Source organism: Giraffa tippelskirchi, chromosome 4, assembly GCF_054371585.1.
Source record: "Giraffa tippelskirchi isolate mGirTip1 chromosome 4, T2T-mGirTip1v1.2.pri, whole genome shotgun sequence".
Lineage (NCBI taxonomy): Eukaryota > Metazoa > Chordata > Mammalia > Artiodactyla > Giraffidae > Giraffa > Giraffa tippelskirchi.
The window spans coordinates 69,080,991-69,102,341 of NC_137278.1; the positions used below are offsets into that span (position 1 = coordinate 69,080,991).

Sequence of the window (21,351 nt, forward strand, 5' to 3'; positions counted from 1 at the left end):
AATGCAGATTTCTGTGCTGCAGCATATTAACAGAATCACTGGGAACTATATATTGATTTAGTGGTCACCTGACACATATGGATTCATTTTAAAGGTGGCTGCAAGTTTCTTTCTCATTGCTTAAATAAAATACTTCTTGCCCTTATTTTATTTTTAGTTAGAGGATAATTGCTTTCCAAAATGTATTGGTTGCTATATAACTATACAAATCATATATATATATATATATATATATATATATCCTATCATACAAATATATATATCTCCTATCTCTCTTGAACCTCATTCCCACCCCCACCCTCATCCCACTCCTCTGGATTGTCACAGATCACCAGGCTGAGCTCCCTATGTTGTACAGCAGCAGTCCACTAGCTGTTTTACATATAATAGTGCATATATGTTAATGCTACTTTCTCAGTTTGTCCCATCCTCACCTTCCCCCTCTGGGTCCACAAGTCCATTCTGAGATGTTTCTGCATCTCTATTCCTGCCCTGCAAATATGTTCATCACTACCGCTTTGCTAGATCCCGTATTGTATTAATATAAAATGTTTGTTTTTCTCTTTCTGACTTAACTTCACTCTGTGTAACAGGCTCTAGGTTCATCCACTTCAGTTCAGCTGATTCACATGTGTTCCTTTTTATGGCTGAGTCCACTGTATATATGTACCACAACTTCTTTCTCCATTCATCTATTGATGGACATCTAGACTGACTCTTTGACATTAATCACAGCAAGATTTTTTTTTTGACCCACTGACTAGAGTAATGGAAATAAAAGCAACAATAAATAGATGGGGCCTAATTAAACTTGAAAGCTTTTTTACAGCAAAGTAAACCATAAACAAGGTAGCTTAACTGTAACCAAGGAAAGATAACCTCAGAATGAGAGAAAATAATTGACTCTTATTTTAAAATGGGAGTTGGAATGACAGAGAGTTTGAGATGATTAATAAGATAAAGGTTTTTTCTTCGTGTGGTCTGAACTTTCTAACTGAATGGATAATTTGAAATGTATTAATAGTTCAGATAACAAGGATTTTGTAATGATTCCTGATGAAATACCATACCAGGATCTTAGTATCTTCCTTCCCAGTTGTTATGCATAGTAGTCAGAAAGTGAGATTCTGAGTAGTGGATTGCTCTATTTTTTATCAAGAGAACAGCAGTGGAATTTATTTGGTCTGGTGTCATTCATTTGAGCTCAGATTAAACTGGCATGATGCTGAGCTCAAGGATTCAGTTCAGTTCAGTCGCTCAGTTGTGTCCGGCTCTTTGCAACCCCATGAACTGCTGCACGCCAGGCCTCCCTGTCTGTCACCAACTCCTGGAGTTTACCCAAACGCATGTCCATTGAGTCGGTGATGCCATCTAACCATCTCATCCTCTGTCGTCCCCTTCTCCTCCTGCCTTCAATCTTTCCTAGCATCAGGGTATTTTCAAAGGAGTCAGCTCTTCCATCAGGTGGCCAAAATATTGGAGTTTCAGCTTCAATATCAGTCCTTGAATGAACACCCAGGACTGATCTCCTTTAGGATGGACTGGATCTCTTTGCAGTCCAAGGGACTCTCAAGAGTCTTTTGCAACACCACAGTTCAAAAGCATCAATTCTTTGGGGCTCAGCTTTCTTTATAGTCCAACTCTCACATCCATACATGACTACTGGAAAAACCATAGCCTTGACTAGACAGACCTTTTTGGTAAAGTAATGTCTCTGCTTTTTAATATGCTATCTAGGTTGGTCATAATGGATAATTCATTAAATAAATCTTCATTGTCGAATATTTACAAGGCATTATGTAAGGTGAACAGAAAGAGGCTCTTACTTTCAAAACTATTTAATAAATAGAAGAGAGCCATTGATTCAAACATAAACTTTCTTTGGGAAGACATAATTTTTCATTAACAAACTAGAGGTGCCTATTTAACAGTAAGGCCCTACTCAGTCTCCCTGCTACTTTATATAATTATGGGGGGAAATCACCATATATTGCCTTGTGAGACGTCCATGTGAGTGCCTGTGTGTCCCCAGTTATGCAGATTGGCAGTATCTCCATTAATAATGATCACTGAAGAATTTCTGTGTCACATGTTTGTAATCACATAGTTCAGTCCTCTATGCTTGTAAGATGAAATAAATAATTAAGAGAAATTATAAATAAGGCTGTTGGAGAACAGATGGGGAAGTATTGCATAATAAAGATGAAATAGAGGAATTGTAGTATGTTTTCACAATGTAAGATGTCTTCAGAAGATGAAAGAAAGAGGGGAAAGATAAAATAAAGGAATAAAGAAGGAAAGGGAGAAGGAATCAAGGCTGTCATGAAGTCAGGCGAGAAGGAAAGTACAAAGGAAAGAATGTAGTCATTCTCCTTCAGATAGGTTGGGTCTGGGCCATTACTTTCTTCAATATTGGAACAATCTTAATGGGTAAGAGCATCCAGGCAGGTGCTGTGGTGAAGTAAAAACCAACAGATTAATGTGGCAATTCCTAGTCAGATGTGTCTGATGTAAGCAAACAAAAGAGTTCTGCACTTGCAGCATATGCTACACTCAATGTAGTATACAAATAGGGCTAAACTCATTTACTCTTAATGTGAAGGGAATAGAATTTCTTTTCCTTGGGAAAGAATATGTTGTGAAATAATTATTTATATAACCTATCTTAGAGAGACATTCTGTAATTTCAGATAACAGGATTAAGCCATCTTTGTACATTTCTGATTATTTTGGCTATGTTTTGCCTCTCTCTCATGCCTTCTACAGGGCTGAGAATACAGAACTTATTCTGGTTGACTGATAATGAGCAAAATCTTAGGAAGGGTTCACTTGTGGTTTGAAAATTGAGGTCATGTGGGAGCAAAAGATTAACATACTAACCGGTATACTTGGTATCTTGTTGAAGCTTAAATTGTTTTTACAGTCAACACTCATGAAAATTTGAAAATACTGAAGACAAAATTTATAGCAGAAATAGAATTTATGAGGCAAAACTAATAGTTAAGTCACCACTGACACTAGAAAGCAAACTTAAGACAGTGAGATCCGGTAAAGGTTGTGAAGCTTGTGGTGTGGGTCCCAGTGGCTTGAACACAGTTACTTTGGGAAATCAAAGTAAACAAAATTGGGTTTGTGGATACAGAGAAAACTTAACAAATTCAGAAGCTGTGATGTATGGAGATTTAAATTTCAATTTCCATGGTGCATACTACAAGATTATCCATCACTGAATTGCTCTGGCATTTTAAAGCACTTGCATAAAGTTTGCCTGGCAACTATGAAGAAAGAAACAGTGACCTCAGGGGAGAGTCAGGAAGATACTCAGACTTTTAATCGGAAGGCGGGTATGAAAACAGTGATAGAGGTAATTATAAGCTGAAGGGAGACAGGCCTTTTGTTAATATTAACTACAGAAACATCCTAATTGTGGAACAAAACACAGAAGTATAGAATATGTTCCAATTATTATTTTATATAAGTATGAGGAACTCACAACATAAGTTAAGATGAGAGTATTTTGTTATCTTAGGAAATAGTCAATAGTATTTTCCAGAATCACTTCTTTGTATGTTAAAAAGTTTCTTTAAGGGCAAATGCCAGCTTGTTCTCCAAGTGCTTTAGATTTCTTACATTGCCTTTATTTTTTTTAATTTAATTTCTGTTTTTTTTTTAACCATCAAGCCTACTTAGAAATTGTCTTCAGCTGTAATTAATAACTAATAAAATTTTGTAGATTCTCAAATGTAGCAGATGATATATATAAGAATAAACCTTGTTCCTCCGTGGAAAATATGTTTGTCCCTATGTAGACACAGTGAATTTTTTTTTTCTTCCTAGGAAAGGAATTAATAAAACCTCCCTTTACTGACTGTGATTCAGTACCGCAAATGCCCAGAGAATGGATCACCATTCTATACCATTTATTCTCAAGTAGATACCAACCTCAGTTCTAGAATTATTGGGCAAAATGTGTGATCTGATGAGTATACTGTATAGCTTTTCTCCAAATGGTATAGCTGAATCCAAATTTATCATATTTTATTCTTTCTTTTTAATATATCTGTCTAGAACTTACATAGTCCTGTAGCTAAATGTATAACTTTGTTCATAACCAATAGCCATATGAGTTAGATCAATAGCTGCACCCTTGAGCGATATAGATGAGTTATATAAAACAAATGATGAATCCAGCTTACATGTAGCTTTTTCTTGATAGTGGTTTTTAGTGTTTATTCCTTAAAGAGTTGTCCAGGAAGCAGAAACATCAACATCACTTGAGATTTTGTTAAAGATGAAGAATCTTAATGTTCAATCCATACATGTTGAAAAACAATCTACTTTTTATCACGCTATCCCAGAAATTTGTACACATGTTATTTTTGGAAGATATGTACTAGAAAACTAGCCAGAATCAAGGGTAAACATTTTAAAATATTTTTTAGATTATTTATCAGTGAAAGCAATTATGATAGTTGGGAAAGACATAGATAAACACATCAAGAGTACACCAGGTCTTAGGGTCAGAATGAAACTGAGAAAGAAAAGTGGAATTTGGCACAAAACTTGAAGACAAATGTGAACTCATAAAAATTCATAATATGTGAATGGGGTAGAGGAAGAGATGTGGGAAGGCTGCTTGTGGCTGGATTTTTACAGAAATAAGTAACCAGGACGGATTGGAATTATGAAGACATTGGAAAAAATGAGCATACCATACAAAGGAAATGATTTTTGTATATAAGGACAAAGTAATTATGATATGTATTCACTTATGAGTTAATATGTACAGAATATTAAAGACTGTTAGTAACTGAGGACTTATATCTATCATAGCAAGTCTTTTTTAATATGTATGTTAGGTTTGTCTCCAACACATCAGACAGGAATAAAAGCTCACTGTGATGTTATTGTTGTTAGCCGCTAAGTTATGCTCTTTTGCGACCCCATGGACTGCAGCTTGCCAGGCTCCTCTGTCCATGGGATTTCCCAGGCAAGAATATTGGAATGGGTTGCCATTTCTTTCTCCAGGGGATCTTCCCGACCCAGGGATTGAACCAGCGTCTCCTGCTTGGCAGGTGGATTCTTTATCACTGAGCCACCTGGGAAGCCCCCTGTGATGTTATCTGTAGCTAAAGAGCTGAGCCCCAGTGCTCTCTAGGAATGGAAGCTTTACACCCTATGTGCTAAAGAAATGGTGGTGGACAAATCATGGCTCAAACACAAAATCTATTTATATATGTAACTTAAATTTTATCCTCTCTTAGATTCATTTTACAGCTTAGTAGAATTATTGTAAGATTTAAGTAAAACTGTGTGTGTAAATCAATTGTCATGGGTTAAACATACAGGTTATGGTAATTTTCATTATTTATTAAAAATCTTATAGCAGCACAGACCCCTGAGTATGTTTGGAATACATTTTGGCACAGTTGAAAATTTCACAGCATCAGTATTTTTAATTTGTCTAGGGTTTTTTTTTTTAATCAAAAGAAGCATTATTTTAGAAGGAACATATAATTTCATTGCTGCCAATTAAAGAGGTATTTATTCTAATCTTGGGTAATGCAATGATAATAAAATCTGTTTCAGTTCTGGAAACCTATACAGGTCTTTTTATCCTAACAGGAACTAAGACTCTGGTTCCCAAAATGACACCCTGCAAGGAAGTATAGTATCCTGAAACAGTAAGGAAGTACCAGATTTCAAATATTATACTTGACTTGTTATGTTCTTATAAAAAGAAAGAGAATAAGTGAATATAGTGAAAAACAATGTCAATGTCCAAATGGAATTCTTTTTTATCATTTAAAACAATTCAACGACTGTATCTTTGGAAAGCAGTTTGCTTTCCCAAAATCATAGTGATTTGCTCTCACCTAATCATGTTTCTACTCTATTTTAACTTTATGAAATGTTGAAAATGTATCTAGAGAAGTGCTGTGGAGGAAGGGAGAATTTGAGTTTTAGCATTTTGAAACCATTCCATACTGATTCTATCCTAAGAATTCTTAAGTATCATACTCAATAATTCACACTTCTTTGCATGCCATTTCTGTCATCAGTGTCCAGAAGAAGCTTGGAATCTAGAACTGAATTCTGATCCTTAAGGGATAACTCTTTCTAGATTCAGTTTTCTTATTTGTAAAGGGTCCATTATAACATACACTCAAGCCACTCTACAGGTGTACTGAGAAAAATGAATGTAATGGACATGAAACAGTATTTATAGTTCTGTCAATGGACATATCATTTCCAAAGGTCAAAATGTCCAAAATGGAATTTGTCCAAAATGCTGATATATCCGTATCAGCACACCTGTAAATAATGAGTAGTCAAATGATGCATCCTCATTTGTCCCAAATATATGTTAGTTAATTTTTACAAAAAACTTACTTAAGTTATGCACTACTCACCTGAAAATCACAACTGTAGGACAGATTTAAGGATTAAAAGAGACATGTTTATACTATATTATTTTTATATCAGATTTTTACTTTTAAGCTACAAGTCAATTTGTACAAATTTAGTAAAAAATGCCAGTTTTCTTGGAATAAACATGTGTTTTTTTGTTTGTTTGCGCTCTTGTTCTTTATACTGTTTTTGCTAAACATCTAAATCTAGCCTGCTAGCATACTATAAATTACATTTACAAGAAACAGAATCTGTTTTGTGTTTTTCAAATATGTTTAACTATAAATTATTTCATTTGGAAAGTAGTCTTTACAAAGTTATTTGCAAATATGTATTCTGTTAATTTCCAAATATATTTGACTGTGCATTTAAATGTATAATAATGTCAGAAGATGGCAGGTGAGCGTACTAAGAGCTAACTCAGTCTCAAAAAGTCTTGTGTTTACAGAACTATGTGTGGATTGCCGAGTCAACAAACAATAAGAAGGAACCCTCTCTTGTGAATCAGCATGAAGTATTCTGGAAATAGTCTCTATAATTCTTCTTAATGGTTATAGAGAAGATATGCTATATTAAAAAACACTTTTTCTGTTGATTTTTTTCCTGTTTATAGAATTTATTCTATATATACAAATGAACACAAATATTTATTTTCCCTATTAAATAAATTGTGGTAAATCAAATTCAGTGAGAATTCTGAAACCACAGTCTGAAACTGTCACAACCATACAATTCATTCAGTTCTGTCTATTAATTTGAGTGATTACATGGGTTATTCATGTTTGTGACCAACATACTTATAAGGGTCCATCTCTCTTCAGAACAAGCCCGTGTATATCACATTAGGGCAGGACTCCAAGTCCTTGATGCATGTGACTTCATGATGTCCAGAATGGGAGTAAAATAATGGATTTGTCTCAATTGTAGCAGAGTTAAGAAGAGAAAAAAAGTTAGCTGAACTTCTGAGACTGAGGTAGAATATTCCAAATATAATCATCAAAGCAATCATCCCTCTGTCAGTTTGAGACTGAATGACTTTAGCCCCGAGTTTTTGCACCCAATGCGAAAAATATGAAACTGAATTAATCTATGTAACTCTAGGAGAGTAAATAGAATACTTTTTAAGAACCGGTCTTGAACATATACTCTGTAGAAAATATGGGTCCAGATGCAAAGTATGATTATACTGAGGTCTCTCTCCTGGCACCAGGATTCCCCAGGTTTGGTCTCAGAAACTACAGGCTAATTCTGAAGGTGAGCAAAGTCTAGAAATTAAGAGATTTGTCTGATCCTTCCATGAATGTCATGTATGCTTCCTCCATTCCAGATTTTAATATCTGTGTGCTCATGAGCACTTGCTTCACTAGCTTAGATTCTCCAGGTATTTATTTTTGGTAATTCTTCTTTTTAAAGGGTTGATTATTTTTTCAAAACAAGACTATGATTTTCATATTGTTTAAATGCTGAGTACATTCTCATTGTGTTTATTCCAAGAATAGATGGCTACTTTATATATGGCTGATTACTGATTAGAAAAGGAGAGGAAGAAAGGAAGGAGGAAGGGGAAAAAGGGATAGTGGAAGGGAGAGAGCTTGGAAAAAGAATCCCTAAGGCCTTTTAAGAGCTTCAGTCTTCATCTGATATGGAAAATTAACACCTTAGGGAGTCAGGTATGATGTTCTCTTTCAGACTAATATTTTTAGAAAAACAAGTGCCTGAAGCTTGTTGTGTATTTTTTCATCTATAGGTTAAGGAGGGAATAACATTGATTGGATCCAGCCTATGGAGTCGCAAAGAGTCAGACACAACTGAGCGCACGCATACAGAGACACAGGGAAAAATTAAACTGACTTGAAACAACATATTTTGGAAACAAGAGAGTAGTCTAGGAAGTAGGCATTCGGGGTTATATGTTCATTTTCATGTGTAAGAAAATGTCCCTGGAAGCAGTCCAGGGACTACACGTAATTAATTTTTTTTTCTTTGTAACTAGCCATGTGATTTTTGGCAGGTCATTTAATTCCTCCAGGTCTCATGTTTTCATTTGGATGAAATGAAAGTAGGATGTTAGCATGAGCTGTAAGGAAGTATTACTCCCATTTTTAAATCCCATGCTTTTTGAAAATAATTGTGCTACCTGTGATAAAAATCAATGATGGTGCACATACACATGTGCTTTTAAAATTGAGGTGTAATTCATATGCCATGAAATTAATTTTTCAAGCAAATAGTTCAGTGAATGTTAGCATATTCACAAGACTGTGCAGCCATCATTTAATTTCCTATTCTAGAGCATTTTCATCACTCAATAATAAACCCCATACCCACTAAGAGTCACGCCCATTCTTCCTCCTCCCAGCTGCTCTTAACTGTATGTAATTTACTTTCTGACTGTATGGATTTGTCTATTCAGGACATTTAATATAATGAAACTGTACGATATGTAGGCTTTGTGTTTGGCTTTGTTCACTTAACATAATGTCTTAATGTTGTAGTGTCTATTAGTGCTTTATTCTTATGTGTAGCTGGATAATATTCAGTATATGAACATACCACATTTTGTTTACCCATTCATCAATTGATGGATTTTTGGGTTGTTTCCACATTCTGCTGTTATGAATAAAGCTGCTATAAACATTCATAAACAAGTTTTTATGTAAACATATGTTTTTAATTATCTTGAGTATATACCTAAGGGTGGAATTGCTGTGTCATATGGGAACTATATTTAATGTTTTGAGAATCTGCCAGACTATTTTCTGAAGCAGTTGCACTATTTTACATTCTAATAAGCAATTTATGAGATCTCCAATTTCTCCAAATCCTCACCAATACTTGTTATTGTGTGTCTTTTTTAATATACTGATATCAAAGCTAGACAAAGTAATTTAAATAAAATTACAGACCAGTATTTCTTATAAATATAGATGCAAAAATTCTGAACAATTTGACAGATTTAGACCAACAATATGTAAACATGACACTACATCATTGCTAACTAGATTTAGAGTGCAATGTTGGTTTAACATTTGGAAACGATTCACTGCAAATAATTATATTAGTAAACTGAACAAGAACATGGAATCATATGATCACCTCAATAGATATTATAAAAGAAATAATTTGACAATATATAACATCCATTTCTGATTTAAGCAAACAAGCAACCAGACCAAAAAAAAAACAACTCATAGCAAAATGAGAAATGGAAGAAAATTCCTTCAGTCTGATAAAGAACAGTTATAGAAAACCCATGGTGGAGATCATACTTAGTGATGAAATACTGACTGCGTGCTCTTCCCCTAAGATGAGGAACAAGGCCAGATGCCCACTCTCCTTCCCCATTCAGATTTATTGAAGTACTATTGACATACAAAATGTAATATATTTGAAGTGTGTGGTGTGATGATTTGATACATATGTACATTGTGAAAGGTTACCCACAATTGAGTTAATGCATCTGTCACCTGCCATATTTACATTACTTGTGTATATGAGAATGCTTAAGATCTAGTCTTTTAGCAAACTTCAATAATACAATGTGGTATTATCATTATCAACTACAGTCACCATACTATTCATTAAGCCTTAAACTTTATTCATCATATAACTGAAAGTTTGTACCCTTTTACCTGCCTGTCCCTATATCCTCCTCCCCACTGGCCCTAGCAAGCAGTTCTCTGTTTCTATGAGCTTAACATGTTTTTGTAGATCCCCACATAGAAGTGATACCATGCAGTATTTGATTTTTTCTACCTGGCTTATTTCACTTGATATAATGGCCTCTAGGTCCAGCCATATTGTCCTCAATGGCAGGAGTTTCTTTTAAGGTTAGATAATATGTGATACACATATCACATTTTCTTTAAGGAATGTCCACACACTTGGCACTTTTATTCAACATTGCACTGAATGTTCTATCCAGGATAATTAGGTAAGAAAAATAAATAAATGATATCCAATATGAATATGATGGGCTACAGTCCATGGGGTCACAAAGAGTAGACACAACTGAGCAACTAATACTTTTACCCAATATGAAAGGAAGAAATATAACTATCTGTACTTGAAGATTGTATTATATTGAATACAGAAAATCCTAAGGAAATCACAGACAAATACACACGACACTCATGTGCATACCTGATTAGCTGTGTCTGACTCTTTGTGACCCCATAGACTGAAGCCTGTCAGGCTCCACTCTCCAAGAATATTGGAGTGGTTGCCATTTCCTTCTCCAGAGGATCTTCCCAACCCAGGGGTTGAACTTGTGTCTCCTGCATTGACAGGTGGATTCTTTGTCACTGAGCCACCTGGGAAGCACAGACACTCATACAGACACAAAAACTATTAGAACTAATGAGTTCAACAAGGTTGCAAGATACAAGATCAATATATGATTAGCTGTCTTTCTATAGCATAGATTATTATAGAATGGTAACGAACAGTCTGAAGTTGAATTTAAAAAGCAAGTATGCTATAGTAGCATCTGCCAGTGATAGGTTTTTTAAGAACATGTCTTTGGCAGAAAGCATAAAGAATGAATGCAAGCTATCAGTTTAGAAATAGTACTTATGTTAACTTTTGAGAGCTGAAATGAAGGCCTAGAGATCCTACTTGACAAAAGCCACTATTTGAGAGTACCCTGGTGCTTACACTTATATCTAAAACAGTGCTGAGTACACAGTAAATATGTTATTGTAGAACTGCAAAGCGCAGAATGTTTGCAGCTGTCTTCTGTGTTGAACATGGGAGCCTCCTGTTCTTTTGACCATATTTCCTGATTGGCATATTTCCAGCTATTTCAGGAAAATAGTGCCATTTCCAGGACTGAGCTTTCAGGGGAAAAAGAGAAAAGAACCTTTGACCCAGAAAGACAGCTACTCAGGACAATTGAGCAAGACAAGTAAACAGAGGATTCTGATCTCTAGTATTTTCTTAAGTAAATATTGCAAGTTACTTCTGAAGTGGGGAGAGAGGAATGGAAGGGTCCCACAACAAAAACAAAACTTTGGGGTTCTTTCTTCTTCATTTCTAAAAAGTTTTCCACTGTTCCCAGTGGATATTGGAAATAGTTGTAAGCCACCAAACTTCAGGGCCAGAATGATAGTTTATGTTACCAGTTGTTTTAGATGCCATTTAAAATTTAGTTTTATTTAATATGGGCGAGAATCATAAAAAATGATTCATGGAAGGACTTGATACTTATGGGTCCTTATACTTATGAGAAAAATTAGAGACACTTTTCTGTCCTGGATTAAACAAAGAATAAAAATCCTTTAGTTTTTAGAATTTAAAACTTTGACCTTAATTAGTTCACATATTTTGTACATACAATAAGGCAACAGTAAAAGGCTATCATTCATTGACTGTTAGTATTATGCCAGGCAGATTGCAAATGTACATTAGAGCAGAGTTTCTCAGCTTATTGTTTTTATTGATATTTGGGGGTTGGGTAATTTTTGCTTATGGGGGCTATTCTGTGCATCTCAGTGTGTTTAGCAGTATCCTTGACCTTCACCCACTAGATGCCAGTAACATCCCCTCCTGGTTATGAGAATCAAAAATGGCCTATGGGAGCTAATCTCCTTTGAGAACTTTATAACCTCACCACAGATTTAATAACATTTAATAATCATAATATAATTATGATTCCCCCTTTATACACCTCCCCCCAAAAAGAAGCCAGGATAGATTAAAGAGCTTGCTCAAGGACACTTAGCTTATAAGTACCAGAGCCAAAATTTGAAACCAATCTTATCTTGATGCCTGAGTGCATCATCCTGACCCCTAAATTCTCCTCCTGAATTCTTATTCCTGGTCCCACAATAGGAGTTTACACAGGGGCACAGATCTTAAGAGAGAAGTATTGTCCAAAGAAGCCATGACAATAACTACTCTGATACTCCATGTTTAAATAATGGCTTGACGGACACTTTTGCACCCCACACACCCTCACTGCATCTTTCATGTCATTCTTCTCACTTCTTATTAAAGGATAGTAAGGTATCGTGGTGAAAGTGTGCACTCTGGAGTCAGACTGTTTGTGTTTGAATCCAGACTCTGTTTCTAATAGCTGAGTGATTTGGGAAAAGACACTTTTCCCAAGTGGTCTTTCTGTACCAGCAAGTCCCTACATGTATGAATGGGCTGATGGTAGTGCCTGCACATAGAGTTTGTGCTCGGATGAGATGAGGTACCATGATTAAAACATTTAGAACAGTTCATGAAACACGAGCTCTGTAGTGGTTAAGTCTTAGTTTTCAGATATATTCATTTTAAGCCTGTTACCTTACTAAGCAGGTTACTGGAAGTATATATATATATATATATATGTACGTAAGTATATATATCAGTCTTGCTTTGCTATAAGAACTAGCTAAACATCTCTTCTAATGCATAAGAAGGATCTGAGTTTCTAGGGCAGAGACAGCTGCTGGTTCTCCAACACTGTTTTCCCTACATGCTATTTTGGTAGCTTAGCTGTTGCCAGGCAGGTCTCTAGGGAAACGTTGGTCCTGTACCTCAATGTACAAAACTGGCTGGGAAGATACAGATTTCATTTCGTTTATATATTCAGTCATTTGACCCTCAAATACTATCACTTTCTATTCCCCAGATTCTGTGCCAAGTGCTGGATGAGAATGAAATATTGCCTTTTCTCTAAAGGTGTTCTTGGGAGATATAAAAGTCAGCTCTGTCATATCCATCCAGTGAGATTACTTTCAAATCTCAATGCAGCCATTATCCTGCTGTTTGGCTATAAACCAGTTGCTCAACCTCTCTGTGTTATTTCCTTGTATATAAAAATGCCACAATGTGGTTGTTGTTTCCTGGGGTGGTTGCAGTAGATGAGATAATATGTACAAACTACACAGTGTCTTTCCAACCCTTAGGGTAAGAATGTGCTGAACGGTAAATTCTGTTCTTAGCTCCTGTGTGCCAGTCTTGAAATAAATAGTAAAAAAACACAAACAAACAAAAGAAACTATGTGAGAACTTCCAGTTTGACACTGAATATCAATCCAGGTTGGAGGAGTGGCCCGAGTGGCCATAGAACTTACATTGAGTTTTGTCTAGTGTATCAGGACCCATTGGTGCTTCCAAAGATGAACTCAGACTGAAAAGAAGGTTATGCATTCTTATTGCCATTTAACGTGGTAGAAAACAATCTGGGTTGAAGAAAGGGGTATGTTTATCCAAATACATACCCTCATTCATTCTCTGAAACTTTTCCTATGATGTTAAACTCATTGATGTCTTTCGTGCTCAACACCTTTGACACTTATTCCTGGACTTTTTAAAGTCGGTTTTTAAATCAACTATTCTAAATGTATTTTGTCTCCTAATTAGATTCTAAATTTGTCAGCAGGAAACATGCTTTCTATTTTTCTAGTATCTTATAGCACCCGGAATAGCATCTTTTATATAGCAGTGTTAGATTAATATATATTAATTTATTGGTCAAAAACTGTAATTTGAAAAATCAGTGAATTTTGCTCAGAAAGTTTAGGAGAAGATGACTTGTCTTCCTCTAATTTCTCTTGTTATATAGCCAATAGTTATATTTATTTATGATCCTGTCATAGCTTTAGGGAAACTTTGAGAAGCTTTCATATATAGTTTACTAATAAAAATCACTTTTAAACTGGCATATTTGCAAGCTTACTTTAAAAAAAATACTACTTTAAAATTTTCCTCTTAAAGAAGGAACATGATGGCTAAATAGATTATCACATTAAATGTGGTGTAACCACTGCTTACAGAGTTTAACTCCTCTATAATTACTCTTTGAACTCCACTGAAGAGCTGTAATGTACACTGCTGGTGGCAGTCAGGCCCAAGCCTTGCCTCTCCTGTTTTTTATTTACTAACTGTTTTGTGAACTATGATTTTCATCCTTTTCACAACATCTCTGGTATATAATTATTTTCAGCCTCTACTTTATATTTCTGATTGTATGAGTAGTGGTTTAAGTCAGCTATGGATTAAAATGCTACTTTCCTAGTTAGACCATTGTGTGTGTGTGTGTGTGTGTGTGTGTCTGAGAGAGAGAGAGAGAGAGAGAGAATGAATATGAATGAGAATGAAAGCAGGAAAACTCTTGCACCTGTCTCCTTCCCTTTGTTCTCCTTCCATAGCTGTCTCCTCCCCCTCTCCACCCACTTCACCATACGTGTAAGTACCCCTTGAATCAGTCTTCACGGCTAAGTCAGTTTACCTTCCATTTCAAAGTCCTGGGACCATCCTGATCCAGTCAGGTGCCATCAGGTCTCTCATTTTGCCCTGATGCTCTGATGGTGAATCTTGGTTTTAGATTCACAAACAAAGAATCACAAACTTTTCTTTGCGGTGAAGCTCCTACCAAATACCCAATTTATAGATATATGCTGTCTTAGTCTTGGTTCCCAGTTTATGAGTACTGAAATTCAACCTTGAACCCCAAGCCTTAGGACCAAACCCCTTTTGCCATAAGTCCCTGCTACTGCTTTCTTACCATTGCCTCTCTTCTGAAATTCTGCCTACTGTATATTACTAAACTCCTTGTAGCACCACCCACTCATCTGTGTTTCCTTTCCAGTTCTGCTGGACCTTTCTCAAGTATTTACTGCAACCAAGGGCATCTGTCAATGCCTCCATTTCTGGATACCTCTTATCTACTCCATACGCTGCTAAATCAGTCCTACTTTGCTCTTATGAATAACGTTTGTATCAACTGAAGTTCTCTCTGCCAGTTCTGTAGTGAAAACAAAGTGTTGACAGCAACATGTAGGCAGTTTGGAGATTGAAATCTCCATAAAATGATGGTCCATATGATCCCATTCTTTCAAAAGAATTGTCAGAGTAGATTTAAGATAGTTGTATTAGATTTGAGTTTAGCAATGGTGTTCTGCTGTGATTTTTGATTTTCATTTTGAAAAATAAAACATATCATGACATAAGCATGATGTGATATAATGAACATAATGAGAGAAATTGGATGATATATAATGTCTATAGCTTTATACTATCATTTCTCCTCAGGTAGAGGAAGAATTGATTAATTTCATTAAAATGAATAAATACTTTAGGCCTCTGGGTACCATTTTAAAAGAAACGTTGCTTTTATGTATCTGAATGAAGGGGAATGTGAGCTAAGGACTTCTTAAATATAATGCCTAGAAACTATTGATCCAGCTATTTAAAAGTTATTTATAAACAATTAACAATGTATTTCTCCTCAAGGTGGGACGTCTTACCTTTGAGAAATATATATATTTTTAACCTATACACTTACCCTATGTAATAACAGTTGATGTGACTCAAATTTATTGGTTGAATACAGACATATTATGACTTGTCTTATTTTAGTAGCTTTTTTTTTGTATTATAATTTTTAGACTCCACGTGATATATGATGTAATTGGTATGGACTAATCACATGGCCTAATTTAAAATACTCAGCTCATTTGCTTCCAACAATGTAAACACACCTCCTAAACCTTAAAAATGGAAATGAGCTACAATTGACTGCTTATTGTACTCCCAACAATTTGTTAAGTGCTTCTGAAATATTATATTACAACAACCTCATAAAGTCTATAAGGTGCTCTATTAGGAAACTGAGGCTCAAAGACATTGAGGAATTTGCCTATGCTTATAATACTAAATGGTGAATCAGGATTTGAACTCTATTCAGTGGATCTGCTGTCCAAAATGGCTCCCATGCTTAACCTACTCTGCATTCCATCAGGAAGTGGAAATGAATTGTTAAAGGAAAATTAAAGTCATTCTCTTAAATCTCTCATTTGTTTGCCTTCACCTTACCAGGGTAATCATGTTCATCTCCCTTATTATTTTCTCCTCCATGCCCATTGACCATGGATGGATCACCTCCTGTGAAAGCCATTGTTCTGGGCACATGATGAAACACAAAGAAGCACAGGAGATGGGTTTCTTATTCTGCCAGCTTACTTTCTGATTGATGGGTAAAAAGAATCTCACTGCAGATCATTAATAAAAATGGCAGAGTATGTCAAATGAGGGTGGAGGTGAAGCTCACTGTGCTCTGGCACCCATGAGAAAAGGTCGAAATGATTTAGAGGAGAATAAACAGGAACTGCTTTGAGGAAGTGATTGGGCCAAATTGGATGGCTTGGATGCTGATCTGTTATCTCACAACAGCCACTTTGAAACATATTCATCAGAGGCACTTTACTTTTTTTTGTTAATTGTTTTAACAGCTTAAATTTAAACTAAGATTGTCTTTTAATTTAATTCCCATCTCTTCTAAAATCTGAAGCTCATGATAGCGTAGATCATGCCTGATTTATTCATCTCTATACCTCTGACAGCTACAACTGTTCCTAGCATGAAGCAGGTTCTTAAAAACTTGGTCATGAAAGAGTTAGGTATGGCTGACAAAGCATTTTGTATCCTGCTTTCTAATTACTAAAATAACTCATATTAAAGAGTTTTAAATTGTTGAACACTCTTTTTGATGAGTTATCTGGTCCATTGTTACAAATAGTGGGTGTTTATTAGGTTTTTCTTTTTGTTGTTGTGTTTATACCTGTAAGAAAAGATAAAATTTTTACCAGAGTCTCAGTTTCAATATGTTTTTCTTATAAAACATATTTATAGAAGCCTTGTTTTACTATTCTAAATTGAAATTCATAAGTAATCTAGTAAGATGAGATAGATGACACACATTATATAACAATTTAAAAATCAATATAATTCCTATTATTACTATTACTATAAAGAAAAATATGAAGTAAGCTATTTTAATGAAATTCTGTGTATCTCAATATGCAAATATTCAGACGTGAAGAATAGGAGCCATAAAAGATAGCTATTTATACCTAAATGTAGATGTTCCATTAATATGAAGCTGCATTTGCACACTACTGAAGGTGTATTATATTGGTGACTCATACTATGGGAGGTGTTGCAGTTTTTAACTTAGTTTTTTTGAATTGGTGAATAACTCTTGGTAAATTTTCAAACCAAGTAAGTTTTATACTTATCCAGGTTTACATAATGGTTGCATTCTAAAATGAAAGCAAAATTCAGAAAAAAAAATATAACTGTTCAAAAATACTTGGGTTTATTTGCTTAAAATTAGGTTTTGGGTGCAGATAGTTATAAACAGTTTATTTATCCAGATGGATAATTGGTGGGACATATGAAAGCTGCATGGAACTTATTTTGCATTGCAGGATGTCTAGTGTCTCTAACCACTACTCACTAAATGCCACTATAGCACCCCCATCTATGTGGAATCTACATATGTAGATGATATCAGAAATTTAAAAGATTTGAGCCTCTGGAGTAAGTACTACCCCTTTTGAGAACCCTTGCTGTAGACAAATAAAGAGTTAGGCAAAATTTACTCTCTCATCTTCATTTGAGGTACAAATTTCCTCCCTTAGTTAAATCTGCTACCACTGACACTGGCTGCTACCAGTCAGTCTTTCATCCCATCCCTTTTCAGCCCTCATGTTGTCTTCAAGGTATACCTATTCAGAAATATCCTGGACTTTGAGCCTAGTCTTTCCTGATTCTTATCTCAGGTTTCTGGCATTGAACAATTTTAAAAAATCTGATAAATTAACTCCCAGTATACTACAACTGATATATAGGCACATAAAGCTTTACTTCATATTTTTAAATTACATCACCACTAAGGCATCCTGGTAGAATTTCAGACATCTACCATGTATCTGTGAAAGGAATGTTCAGTTATGTGGGCTTTCCAAAGTCATTACATAATTTTGCTAACAATCTATTATGGACCAGAACTGTCAGGTTATTTAAATATGTTGGAGACTCACATTTTTTCCTCTACAAAATAGAAATGATAATTAGAACTGAAGTTTTATCTGTAATGAGTAAACAAGATATCAACTGTATAAAGTTGTTAGCATAAACCCAAGCACAGAGATAAAACTAGTACTTATTGTTACCACATTTTGTTTTTTTTTTTCCTTTCAACTTACTATAGATTTGTGGTTCTCAATTAGGGATGATGTGATGAAGGGTAGGGAGGATGCTACTGGCATTTAGTGACTGGATGCCAGGGATGCTGCTTAACATTCTAAGATGCACAGGACAGTCCCCTACAAGGAAGAGCCATCAGCCCAAATGTCAATAGCCACAAAGGTGAGGAAACCCTACTATATATGGTTTTCAGTTTACTGTTAGTTTTTGCTTTTCATCTGTATTCTTTTATTCTTGAAAAGAAGAAACTCCAATGAAAGCCAGTATGAATTGCCACATGCATATTCTGAGAAACTGATGAGAACAAAGTATATAATTTCACATGCTTATAAATATTTATCTTTTAATTTTTGTTGCTATCCTAAGGCCCATCCATTTCCATTTTCCATTCTATATAGCTTTCCTATGTGAAGTATTTAGGAAATTAATAACTTGAAACGTGTTTTAGATTTATAGACTCCAGAAAAGGATGAATCCAGCCACTTTCTCCTACCATCTTGGGAAAAGAAACTGTGGGTGGAAAGGTATTGAAAGCAGTTATGCATTACTCTAAGCATTACACCAGGAGATTGTTCTAATGTTGTTGTTTTGCTTAACGCATAAATAACTAGCACTTGTGTGCACTTTCTAATTTTAATCCATCTGCTCTGCCCTCACGCTTATATAAAGTAGCAAAATATCCAGAGGATAGTATAAACTTCAGTCAAATTGTTGTTTTCCTCTGAATCTTCCTTGTAAATACACACTTTGAGAAGAAAATAGGTGAGGCATGCATAAGTGATATACAGAAAAACTTGACTGTGGCTCTGGAACCACTCATCTGTAGAAGTATCTAACCTATGAAATGCAAGGTTAGCAATTGTCTGTACATGGAAAGTGCTGGTGATACAAGTGAAAGCTCTCCAGGCAAGTTTTTGAGTTCCCAATTTTTCCAAGATGTCAGAAGATCCCTTCCTTGCAGAAACATTGAGAAGCTCTTAGGAGAATGAAGGCCTGAGTAGAAATAAAACCACAGATTGAATCAGCTCAGAAACGTGTTCACATTGGAAAACATTGCAGGGTGTCTGGATCGCACCAGTAAGAAGGAAAGTGAGAATGATTTTCTCATTCTGGAGACAAAATGGGACTATCAAATCAGTACGGTGCCTTTCCTTAACCCTTGTGTTCCCCAGTTTGAGTTTTGATCTGTAACTATGTTAATAATGATTTTTTAAAGGATGTGTTTCAGTATGAGTATGTGTAAACTGTACAGCCAAGTCTATTTCTTGATGTCATTTTCTGACCCTTGGAAACCTCAGAATTGAAATAAAAGGTAAGTGACTAAATTAGACATAATTTAAAACCAAACACACTTTCATCCTGTTTAGTTTAACCAAAATCCCTATTTCCACTCAGCACTGTGTGTTTGATTAGTGAGTTTTTTGGTTTGCTTTTGATTCCCATGCATTATTTTGGAAGTGAGAATATATAGCAAAATTCATTGGTATAATTTTAATAAGTTCGATAGTGATATAGTCATGTGTTTTCAGATTTCTCTCCCTAAGTTCCTTTTAGCACAGTCCTGGGCCCAAATCTGCCCATTAACAAATACTGGACTGGTTAAATGTACTTGTTCCTTCAGGTGTTTTGCTGCCTGGTTGTCAGTTTCTGCAGCAAGTTTCCATGGTGTTCCCCAAGAACAGACATAAAATTGGTAAATAAGCCATTTTGAATTCATGAAAGTACCTATTTGATAAACTCACAGTGTTCTGGAAACTGTTCAGGAGGAAGTGTGTCTTTTTTCTGTCCCTAATTGTAAATTATCTACTAGTTCTTGTAAAAATAGAGCTCTGAATTTTCTATAATTCAATTTGGTATCTTGAATACAAAGCACAGAAAAAAAAAATAACCACGCTGAATTAGTAACTGCCTGAAAGAGGGAGTCGTCTATCCCGTGGCTGCTCTGAGGTTCAAAAAAAGCTGTTAATTCTTATTATACCATTAGAAGCCTGGGGGGGCCGTATATATAAGGTGCTCCCTCTGTCTTCAGAATCCTTAATGCAAGTGGTTGATAAACCAGTGAGACAGATTGTAATAAGTCCAGAGCAACCAGTGAACCTCAAAGGAGCAAATACAATTTGGGGAATATTACCTTGCTTATCAGTATTTTGTAATTTTGATTCTCATTATTTCCTGACAATACATTTGATATAGTTGTACAGAATATGCTTATTTTTTCAATACTTTTGATTGTAATTGTGTTCCTTATGCAATTTGGTTAAAGTGTGTTTTCATGGTTGAATTTGTCATCTGGCTATTTCACTTATAAAAGGTATCTAGCTATTAGCAATAATTAGTGCATATAAATATCCAAAAATAAAATCAGATTTAATTAATTATGTGAAAATTTTGATCACTTTAAATTGCCATGGAAGATTTTATTAATTCTTCCAGAATAGATAGTACATATACGATGCTTTTTAAAATTGTCAATATTAAGGTGTTAAGAGGTACATGCATTAAAAGATTAAAGAAAACAAAAATCACCTCAGGAATCTTTCACAGTAAACTTAGAAACAAAGGGCTTTCATTTTTCACTGAAGGAAAATGTGGTATCTATATACTTTATACATTATAAGCATGTTCTGGGAACTATGTTTTGAAGTATGTTTAATGTATTTTACAATAAAACAGATTATTACATGGATTTTTAACTTATTTTGAAATAAGTGAATGTTTCATAAATGGCAGAGATATGGTAGAAACTGTGCTCTCTGTCTGAGTAAATAAAACAAATACTTTGCAGTATCAAATTTGATACTCCGAGTGATACAAAAAAAAGATGTGAAAAAAGAATTTAGAAAGTACATTGTTAAATAGATATTGTATATGCAGATTTTACCAGAAGTGAGGGAAACTGTCATAGCTTTTACAGCAGCGGCTGCAGATGATGTGTGCTTTGTCTTAAGCAATCGATGT

At 35.1% G+C, this 21,351-nt stretch overlaps 1 protein-coding gene across 34 annotated transcripts in view; it reads left to right on the forward strand.

Annotated features, from left to right (window-relative positions):
* NRXN1 (neurexin 1) overlaps positions 1-21,351 on the forward strand; it is a 1,199,463-nt gene that overhangs the window by 72,035 nt on the left and 1,106,077 nt on the right. The window lies entirely within an intron of this gene.